Below are 12,390 nucleotides of genomic sequence, written 5' to 3' on the forward strand. Positions count from 1 at the left end.
AAAGTACCAAATTCGTTTTAGCGGAATAACTCTAAAACTAAAGGGATTAAAAAAAAATCCGTAGTGACAGTTGTCGATCATGCATAAATATAATTAATTATCTAGTTTTTGTCCTAATAACCTGTAGCATTTCGAGGATAAATCGAAAAAATGTGAAAATTAGAGGTCATTTCGTGATTTTTATCTATCGAGGAAACTTTATTGTTTTATATTTCTGATTACTGTCTATGCTTGAATATATCGTGTAGTTACTCATACAATATTTTATTTTTAACTTTAAAGTGGATATAACCCTCTAAACCCAAATCGAAGATTAGGAATTTTTCCTCTGCTCCCTCTTAAGGGAATTTGCCATACAAACGAGCAGTATTCAAGGATAATTTGTTTACCTATAAAATAAAGATTATTCGAGTTTGAGCATGTGAAACATAGCATTGTTGCCCGTCACGAGGTTTAAAACTCTAGTGAAATGATACATATTCTAATTTTATGGTTTTTGCGTATTTGGATGACAAAAACCCATGGTAGTGACCCGTTTAGTTCTTGCAAGTTGTTTAAAACCAATATTGCGAATGATAAATGTGTACAAATATTTTTTTTTAATTTGATTTTATAATATCAAGTGACGGGACGAACAAGTGTTGTGATGGTAAGCTACACGCCTGTCCAGAAAAGTTACAGTACTACTCAGAGGTTTAAATCGCAAAGATCTACGGGGCACTGCCACTGCGCCCGGCACCCTGAGACATGAGTTGACGACAAGTTCCATGCGCCTGTAATTTCACCAGTATAAAACCGAAAAAAACACAGTAATGCTGACATTACTGTTTGGCGGCAGAAATAAGTAAGGTGGCAGTACTTCCCTGGACGAACTCTTTCACAAGGAGCTCTACTGCTATAAGAAGAGAAATATTTAAAAAGAGAGTTTGCTAGAGTTTCTTGCTCATTCTTCTCAGGGGAATCTGCCTTACGAATGAACAGAAGAGTTTAATCAGTATGACGATTTCAAGAGTAATATGTATACCTATGAAATAAAGGTTATTTGTGTTTATAACAGGTAAATTTTGACAGTTCATAGTGGCCGTGTCGTTGAGCTGCTTTTTCTTGCTTCCATCGAGTGTATAACCAGAAATAGAGACGAAATGTAATTTAATTTGTTTGAAAACTATCTGCCACATCATTACTGTGACAACTGCGCTCCGATTGGCTACAAGCCCGAGTTCGAAACAATTGACGGGTGTCGTCAACTGTTTTATTTCAAATCGACCAGTTAACTGGATCTTTGCTATAATGGACGAAAATTGCAAAATTACGTATTTAATATTCAATTACCGATGAAATAATTAGATGTTTTGCTGTTTTTCCTACGCCACCGAATAGAACAGCACGGCATTGTTAGAGAGAGATATTATCTTTATTACAATAAATATAGAATATTTTTTGGAATATACGGAGACGTACACACAGGTCAGTAGTTGGCCTGTCTATATTTCAGTGCAAACGAGAGTTGATATTTATAAGAGCTTTATCGCTAATGTGTTACCAGGAATATATGGCCCTTATTTCGTCTCTATTTCTGGTTATATACTCGATGCTGGCTTCTGTGCTCGTTGCGTTACACGTTAAAGGTTACTACATCGCTGTTAAACGCCGTGTGTAACCGCTCTTCTGGTTTACGTGGTCGTTCTTCTCAATCGACTATTCAATGTTTGGTGGACAAATTTGAGTCAGAGTATTTTTTTTATAATTGGTGAGAATAACAGTTGTAGTGCCACTCAGAGCTTTAAATCGCAGATCTTAGGGGCTACTGCACCTGTCACCCTAAGACATAAGCTGTAATGTGAGCATTACTGCTTGGTAGCAGAAATAGGTAACGTGACAGTACTTCCTTGGTCGTAACTTCAGAAGGAGTTCTCTTGCTACTAAACTATATAGGAAATATACATTATCCCAACTAGGCAGTTTGTAATAGATTTTATTTTTCAACAGCAAACATAACTTTGTCAACGTCCACTCACATATTCCAACAAACTGGCGTAGAAATTGTCATCAATTTTCGTCCGATGACAGTTACGTGCTGGAAAGTATAATGTCTGACAAGTCGTTGATCGCAATTGTAGACGTTGCCTTTTATAATTTACATTGATTATTTTCTAGAAATAAAACCTACTTTACGAGTTAACATTTTTATTTTTAACCGAGTTTTAGAAAATGACATCGTGGTGTGAGGATTTTCCAATCGGCGTAAGGTTCTCGCTGATTGTTGCCCATGGTGCAAGTAATTCAAATGATTTACAAAATTAATTTATGTCATTGAAAGGCAAATTGGAATTGCCGTAAGCAAGGAAATACTCAAGACGTTTCCATTTTAATTTTCTAATTGGAACAAGTCGTCAGAAATGTGTACAATTTTCCATTACTCGATACAATAAAATCGATATCGCTATATAATATTCATAATCGACTCGCCCAGATTGTAGGGTCAAAGGGAATCGGGTATTATTGAGACGTTTACACTCGACGATACGACCACAAGTGAAATAATTAGGGCTCGGATTAATATGTAATTACATATTTTTAACCGACGATGTTATACGTTCGGCTGTATGTATGTTTTGAGATATCTCCGTCAATTGTGCACCACTCAAATATTATAGTACTACGCTTTAAGTTTATTTATTTTGTTTCTTTTTGTTTACTATCAAAATGTATTCATAAATACGAGTCCAATACATATCGATTACGAAGTACTTAATTGTGTCCACTAATTTACTTGCATGCTGTGTTCGTCACTAAAAAAATGTGCAATTAGTTAGTACTTAACCTTGCAATAGTGACCACTCATAATGTTATTGTAACAATTGTAGATGAACCTTAATAAATAAATCTGTATTTCGTATTTTTGGTAGAATAAAGCCACATGTGATACGTCTCATTGCTGGGCAATGGTCTCATCTCAGGCGAAGGTTTAGGACACACGTCGAAGAGGGTTGCTCCCTAATTGCAGAATTAATTACAGAATTCACTTTATTAGCAAAGAAGACATTGTAATAAGAATGACGCCGAAAATTTGTAAACAAACGGTATCTTGAATATAAATTTAAATAGATAGTTCCAATCATCGAGTACATAACCAGAAATACAGACAAAATGAGTGGTCATCCATCCCTGGCAACTTATCAGTCAAATGGCACTGATATCCCTTTTATATATCAATTCCCGTGTGCGCTGAAATCACAAATTGGAAAACTGAAATAGTACAGCGCCAACAACTGACCTGTGTGTACGTCTCAGTATATTCCAAAAATATTCTGCATTTATTATAATAAAGATAATATCTCCTCCATTATAGCAAAGCTCAAATTAAACTGGTCGATTTGAAGTATATATTGGAAAACATATATTTTTACATGTATCAATATTATAATGAAAATGAAAGGTGACATAACAAAATGTGGCATATTTCCAGCCTTGTATACATTAGGTCCTCCTTCTTAACTTTGACGAGGAACTCTAGTGGCCAACAGCTAGTCTATGTGCCTCTTCCAGACTTCTCCGGTGTCAGTTTGAAGTTCGTAATGGAGTTGGCCCAACTTCCTTCTTACTGTCGCCAACACCTATTTAGGACCAGTGGGCATGTAGATTTTTACATGTATCAATATTATAATGACAATGAAAGGTAAGTGGTGAAATAACAAAATGTAGCATATATCCAGCCATGTATATATCAAATTGTTTCGAATACTGGCTGGCGAATCGGAGCGCAGGTGTCATCGTAATGATTTTACAGAACAGTTTTCAAACAAATTAAATGACATTTCGTCTCTATTTCTGGTTATATACTTGATGCGTCCAATGAACAATACGTAAACTTTATTTTTTGATCATTTTCTATTATTTCTTGTAAACAGCCTTATATATTTACTAATATTAAGCTCCCTGAATTTTCTGAAAAAAAAAAGAATCAAAAAACTAATTTAGTGAAAAAAAAAACAAAACAGGTTCAAAAATTACGTTGACGTAGTGTTCATTGGAGGTATCGAAATATATGATACGTCTCCACCGTGATTCCCAGGAATCAGAAGGAGCAACTGGTCCAGGTGCCTTACCCATAGGAGTCCAGTGTCTGTGCCGATCTCATAATGTAGTCGTCCTGTAGGGTCGGTGCTCTCACTTAGATATCTTTTATTTGTACTAAGGCTACACAAATAGTGGATACCTAAGTGACCAATTGTACCAAACTCCCATTTCGTCTTGGACACCGAGTAGGTTCTCGCTTGCATTCTTCTTCCTGGAGCAAATTCTCTCACTTCTACACAATGTCGCGACGGTGTATAGAGAATTCTATTACCTTAGCGGCCAAATCAAGAATTCATTCATAGCATAGGTTCCTAAACTTTTTAACTAACTGCCCACTTAGGCAAAATATAAAAAATTACACCATAAAAAAACAATTGAATTTGTTGAGTTGTTGAGAAAAAAAATTAGCTTATCACAAAAAATCACAAGGAAAAAAATGTAGTGTAGTTTTAACTCGAATTATCTATATATAGTAGATAATTCGGGTTTTTTTTCAAATGTGGTAGCACCTCAGTGAGCTATCCAGTAGCATTAAGGCCCCCCCAATTGCTTCCGAGGCTACCCTTGGACTCTTCAGCGCCCACTGGAGGGCGGAAGCGACCACTTTGGGAAACTATACTTTATAGCAATGAAGACTTTGTAATAAGAATGACACAGAAAATTGTAAAACGGTATCCTGGACACAAATTCAAATATATGACATGATTTTTCTTCACCGAAAAGCTCATAGTAAATTTCAAATTAAATTTCGCCAATAAATTCCGAGAAACTCAGAGAAGCGAGCCCGGCTTCTAACTCACGGCCTTTGCTTGACTCAGACTACCGTGGCTTGTTGCTTGTTTGAAGGTACTGTACTGATATGTAATGAAAATTGTATATAAATGATTATGTTTATGATATTATGAACATAAATAAATAGAATCTTAGTCTATAAAAGCATGGGATTTGCCAATAACTGTCAATTATTTACAACATGTCTTACTGTGAGGTGGCGCCATTGTGAACCGGCCCGGTTGTAATTACGGACAAAATTAGCAGTTTAATATTACTGGGTAAAGCAGGGTATGTTTATATAAACTTCAAATAAATATGTACAGTGGATAAAACCTCGGGTTGTGATGACAGAAAGTCATAAAAATAATACCAACTACGTGAAACATTAATAGCAGCAGAGCTCTCTGTGAAAGAGTTCGTCCAGGGAAGTACTGCCACCTCACCTATTTCTGCCGCCACTGCGTTCCACTTTTGAAGTATAATAAAATTCCAGATCGTATAAAATCACTCGAGACTTGTAAGTCCCAAAATGTGTTGAGTAATTTATTAATAGATAAATATTACTATGGCATCAACGATTTCTTAATTGACATTATAACTTAATTTTATTCACCTGACGAAGTCTACGTCGCGGATTGACATTTGTAATTAATTTAGTTTTTGAATGAATTAATTTGTTTCAATCTCATTAGCTAGTATTGACATTAATAATTAAATTTGACATTCTTACATAGTACTAACAATATTGTACAGTCATATATACAAGATACCTGACCTCTCAAGCCGACTTTGTAGACCTATTTGTTCTGAGCACAAAAATGTGGAGAAAATTGTGAAACAAATTTAATCTTTAATCTGTGGGCCGTAAAATGTACTTTGGTGTGACTCCCTGGTCGTGTCATTAGTGAATGACATTTTAAGAAAGTTTTTAAGCGAATTTGATCTTTAACGTATGGTTCTGACTTAAATACATTACACAAATTTCAACCAGCTTTAGTAAAGCCGTCGTGGCCAAACGGCATAAGGATTACTTTGCAAATTGAGGCAAGCATGGTTCGCGTCACTTTAAAAATAAAATATTGTTTAGCTATGACCTTAGAATAATAACGCATAGAATGATAGTTTCATATCAAACGAACTGTCACAAGTGAGACAAAATCAAATTCATGTAAGCTAGTTTTAGTAGAAGGTTAATTTTCGGTTTTAGTGAATATTTATATAAAAATACAAGTTGAAACGCGTTACTTCCTTGTGGAATGTGATGTTAGTGTCTATTATATGTTTGTCTGACGTATTTTTACACTCATTTACCGCACATTTCGTCATTTTTAGCTAAAATTCTTGATCTGTTCGCGGTGCAAGTTGACCTTGAGCACTGAAGGCCCGCCCGCTCGTGTAGGCCCATTGGGCGCGCTTCAATTTGCCTCACTTAGCGTTAACATTAAAAAGTGAGATAATGCTGTTAAAAATATAATAATATAAACCACGGGTATTGTAACTGGCAGTCGATACAACAAGCCGCTTGTCCAATTTAATTGGAAGTTAAATGACGAAATTTGGTATTGGTTTTAAAGATATGTTGATTATCTTCAAGCAACACTCCACTGTATTACTTACACAATAAAATTGAATTTGCTTTAATTTTTTCTTTGTTCAATGCGTAAGATGGCTCTCAGAACTAAAATGTCGGTTTGGGCATGTTAGGGGTTAGGTATCTCATGTTTTTTTTTGTATATTCTATTAATATTGAGACTGCACATATGAAATACTTTAATTTTTTTTCTTTTGTATAGTACGTCAATGTCGATAATTAACTATGTTGCAATATTTGTGTACCAAATTGTATACAAAATTGTGCCAATAGTATTATGTACTTTTCTACCTATGATGATGAATAAATATATTATTATTATTGTAAACGCCCAGTTACACGACGCGAAAGTTTTCGCGCGGCACTCGCACGGTGACCGCCCAGTTACCACGCTATCACGTACATTACTGGCGAATCTGAATTCTATTTACTAGGCCACAACATTTAAATTAACTCTTCATTTAAGTAAAAACGTAAAAGCTAAATAAATAGAGCGTATTTTGCCATGACAGTTAGATGATAAACAGTTGTACACAGCACAATTCGCGACCATTATAAAAAGTAACATAAAATGATGTTATATATTTACGTACAAGTTTCGTAATTAATAAATGAAAAGATATTCAAATATTAAAAGCCGTCTTAGCGCGAAAACGGCTCGCCGATAGCCTTTTTACCGCTCAGTCAAAAGTGACCGTCAATGTGCGGGGTGTGGTGCGGTAGCTAAATCTAGGGAGGGCGGAGAGTGTCCATTGTCGTGACGGGCGCACTGGCAATGTCCCTCAGATATGTGCGATTTAAAGCTTTGAGTGTTTTCACTGCCTCCGTGGCCGAACGGTTACCATACCGGACTGCCACGCAGAGGTCCCCGGGTTCGATTCCCGGGCCGGGAGAAATATTTGTATGGCCTACATTTATTTCTCTCGTGAGTTTGGGTGTAATTTGTGGTTGTCTATGTGTGTGTCCATGGCACCCGCGACACAGGGTTACCCTAATGCGGGGCTATGTTGAGTGTGTGCTTTATTTATTTACTATGTTGGTGACACGTGTACACACAATGAAACTTCTCTGTATACTAACACAGAGAACTGCTAAAATGTTAGATGTTTTTGAACATTTTCTTTTCGTGTAGATTATGGCTATTAGAGATTGGCTTGATAATAACTAAGGTATAAATATAAGTTGAACTCACGTTTTGTTTTGAAAAATTTAGTTAAAAATTAAATTTTTATTGAATTGATATTCAATTATTTTTTTATGTGAAATGACTGCACTAGTTTGTTATAATTATTAATACAAAGATCGAATACTTGAAAAAAAAATCCTTCGGTCTGGACGGATTCGGACCGACGTCTTGTAGCAAATCGCCCAAGCATTACTTACATACTATAAGATATCTAATAGTATTTAATTCAATTGAATATTTAAAGAGTTCAAATTCCCTCAAGATATCTCGAAGAAGGTTTCTAGATAATTTGAAGTAAAAGTGGGCACGGCTTTATTAATAGATCACAAGAGTATTTTGAGAAACTATGTGTAGGTAGTGTTAACAGTGATTCTTATCTTTTTTCTCAAGTAACCCTTCTATAATGCTACTTGTAGAATGTAGACAGTTTTTATTTAGTCTTGTAGACAGTTTTTAGATAATTTATAGCCTATGATAGTTTTCTTAGTAATTCTATTTTAAAACCAAAATACTAAAGCGTTACAAACATAAGACGCAATTCTCTTAATACTAATAGATTTCAAGTTTAATGGCTTACAAAATATAAACTATAGAAATTGCAACATGGCGAAATTAGATATGATATTTCTGACTTTTTCGCGCAATGTTTAATCGGTTAGAAAGCGCGAATTGACGTGCGTCTTTAAATACATTGTGAAAAGTGATGTAAAACCTGTCATAAAAGCAATGCGCTCGCTAAATTTTAAATATTTATGTATAAAATATAAACTTAACAAAAATACAGTTATTGATTTTCGGTTTTAAACATTTATAAAAAGCTTAAATATACAAAATAACTCACAAAATAAACCATTCCCAAGACGTTCTAGGCGTCTTCAAGCTAATTTCTGCTTAGATTTAAAAAAGAAAATAAATTTTGCTCGGTTACTTCATAGTCATTCTTTAAAAATAAAAATGGCGATAAGAATAGAAACACTTTAGAATACGAAAAGATAATGTTTACTTGCTTTAGTGTAGTTGATCTTGTAGAACAATATTCACTCCTATGAAGCTTTTATGATTGTCTACGAAACGCGATGTTTCTAAGCGTGTTTTTCTTTTGACAGTATTACAAAACCTTTATAAAAGTTGTAGGGAATAGTAAGCGTATTTTGTAATAAAAAACTTTTCAAAACACTAGGTCAAAAAACAATTTAAAAAATCCAATTTGTCGCAAAAAAACGTTATTCTGTATAATTATATGGAATGTGTTATATATGACTAGGAAGGTGGATAAATTCCCTATCATATCATAAGGAATATTTTAATGACATACCTAACTTATGTTGGAAGAAATAAAATTTTCATTACATAATTGAGGTTATTTCTTCGCGCTAACCACATTTCACACAATGATTTCACTGTATTATATTGACAGATAGCACAATACACATTACACAACATTGAAGTCTGTACTTCTACTGACTACTGTTAGTTTATGCGCTCATTTCAATTGTTTTTATCACTTCTTGTGAAAAGGTGGGGATTCTAACATTTTATCATTTTGTTTAATCTATCAATTGCTGTAGCACCGTTAGTTTGATCGTTACTGTTAGAAACACTATGATGGACTATATCGACGTGTTTTTCAACATCGTACATCTCTCGTATTATTAAGAATTATTATTACAGCACTTGGTTCTGAATTGTAAAATTACCAAATTCTGATTCTACATTTTTCACAATCACGTCAGAATTTCTTCTAAAATTTAACATTGTGTATGTGAATAAATAAAAAATCTCCTAAATGTCTAAAATAACCGCGCGATCTAAGAACAAACACAAAAATGGCGTTTGGCAGTTTTCTAACTAGAGTGGTTTTAGTAGAACATTGTCAAAAAAGTACATACAAAATCATAACTTCTAAACTATTGATTTTCGCTGAGCTAAGAGTTTTTACACATGCCGACGTTTAGCAGCGATGCTTGCGATTTATAGGTAATTGCATCGATACAAACACGCCATTGCATCGATACAAACACGCGATTGTAATCGCCTGTGAATCCTAAGTGTAGCGATGCAATCGCACGTTTGTATCGATGCAATCGCGCGCTTACATCGCTGCATAAAATCGCGCACTTGTTTATAGGTAGACGCTTGACGACGGCATCGCATTTGCACCGCTACTAAGAATCGCCGTCTGTAACCGCTCTAATGTTTATTTTAAATGGGTCGTTATATATTCCTCTGTCTAAAGAAAAGAAGGATAGCGAAAGTTGAACAAAATTAACGAAGTGCCGTTTATGGACTTTGCTAGTACAATTTTACCTTTTAGTTTATGCCTAGTTAGTAATATATTTTTGTATATTTTTAGAAGTCGGGTATAAAGAAATTGCAAAACAATGTATTTTAGATTAAATGCAAGACGACCATAGATTAGATACCATTTATGTACGTACGTTTCATTTCAAGCATGATTGAGTGTTTACTCACCTAAAATATTGGTTATTTTATAGTACACACACAAAACATTAAAGCTATAAAATACTTAATCAAATAATCAATTAAACAATACATAAATTAAAAAATTAAACAGAATGTGATAAAAATGTTTAGACAATATTTATATGAGAGATACGAAAGTTAGCGAAGAAACGTTTTGACAAGAGGCTAATTGGCAAGAGCCAATGTCAATGTCACTTTGAGATTGAGAACAGTGTGACCATTTGTGGCAGATTACTGCCATTTGTGGCAGATTTAATTTTTATTCATTTTCATTGCGACAGAACATGTCAATGTTGTATTAAATGGGGCAGAGTTTGGCAGATTTAGGAATGTTCAGGAAATTCTTTATTATTTTTAGGAACAAACTGAAAACTTGTTATTTTCTGTTACTACTAACAAACATCTGAAGAGAAGTGACAGGACAATGTTATAAACATAACCTATATCAAGTTTATAACCTCAGCTTCTACAGGCTGCACTCAATTAGCTTTTTTGATGCTTTGATAATGAATCACAAGTATTGATAGGTTTCTCTAATGCAAGTCGACAAAAACTGGGTCACAAAATACACGGATGTTGCCATCCTTCTTTGTGCACTACCGTAAATGGGCCACCCTGTATATTATACATTTATATTATTGTATAAATAGTTCAAATTGCGTGTGAATTATGTTTTGTTTATGATAAGAATACTATTTACCCTTATATAGGAATAACTTTGTGATATAGACACGCAATTTTCTAGTAATGTCGCCGCCATTTTGTTTTAACGTATGAGTGATCTTAATAAAGTTTCCCGGATGTTTGGTCTAAAAATGAACATGGACAAGACGAAATTTATGTCGAATGTCCATGTCGTACCCACCCCTATAACAGTGGGAACCTCTACTCTCGAAGTTGTTGACGAGAATGTCTGCTTCGGACAAACCGTGTAATTAGGCAGGGTCAACTTCGAGAAAGAGGTAATCGTCGAATCCGACTTGGTTGGGCAGCTTCCGGGAAGCTCCGGGACGTCTTCTCGTCCGCAATACCGCAGTCCTTGAAGACAAAAGTCTTCGAGCAGTACGTGTTGCCAGGGATGACCTACGGCTCTGAGCCGTGTGGTCACTTACTATGGGCCTCATAAAAAAGCTCAAAGTCTCTCAACGAGCTATTGAGCGAGCAATGCTCGGCATTTCTCTGCGTGATCGAATCAGAAATGAGGAGATCCGTAGAAGAACGAAAGTCACCGACATAGCTCGAAGGATTAGCAAGTTGAAGTGGCAGTGGGCAGGGCACATAGCTCGTAGAACTGAGGGCCGTTGGGGCAGAAAAGTTCTTGAATGGAGATCACGAACCGGAAGGCGTTCAGTGGGACGGGCTCTTACTAGATGGACCGATGACCTGGTAAGGGCGGCGAGTAACCGATGTATGTACGTCGGATCGGCTGGTCTGGAAATCTTTGGGGGAGGCCTATGATCAGCAGCGGACGCCTTTCGACTGATATGGTGATGATGATGTATGAGTGAAAAAAGTCGTGCGTCTGATGGTAAGCGACACGCCTGTCTGTAATAGATGCAGTGCCGGTCAGAGCATTAAATCGCAAAGATCTGAGAGGCACTGCCACTGCGTCTTACACCCTGAGACAGATGTTGAAAAGTCCCATGTGTCTGTAATTTCACCAGCACAGACAAAGCTCAACTGTGACTAAAATATTAAAACTATTCGGTTACGCATTGTCAAACGTTAAAATTTATTGAAGGGTGTTAAAATATTTTACCTTGAACTAACTTTGGATTCGAACCTGGGACTCGGATAGACCAAGACACAGTGCTTATAGCCCCTCCTTCATCTGGTCGGCCGCGCCCCTCGGTTATTTACGATTTCATACTTAAATGGCACAACGGATTTAGGGTTCTGTTGGCAAATTTAAACGTTTTAACATTGCTTTAAGTTTCTCTACACCGTGTCGATGAGTGAAAATGGGTAGATAGAGACAATTGACTACTAATCGCTTATGTATAAGATGTTTTTAAATTTGCACAAGATATGGTTTAATAGATTTATAACTTATATCTTTGCTTATGTATATTATTGATTAATAAAAAAAATGAAAGCTAGTCTGAAGTTCTAAGTGAAATAAACCCTTTCAAATCCAGCAATACATGAAGTTACACATTATTCCGTTGTACTGGAGGCGATTGGACAACAGTGTTAGCTTGATGTGCTGTTGACTGTATATTGGAGTGACAATTACAATCTCCCGAGAAGAATCTGCACTGAAAACAAGTGACTG

Source organism: Hyposmocoma kahamanoa, unplaced genomic scaffold, assembly GCF_003589595.1.
Source record: "Hyposmocoma kahamanoa isolate Upper Pololo Valley unplaced genomic scaffold, ASM358959v1 211, whole genome shotgun sequence".
Classification (NCBI taxonomy): Eukaryota; Metazoa; Arthropoda; class Insecta; order Lepidoptera; family Cosmopterigidae; genus Hyposmocoma; species Hyposmocoma kahamanoa.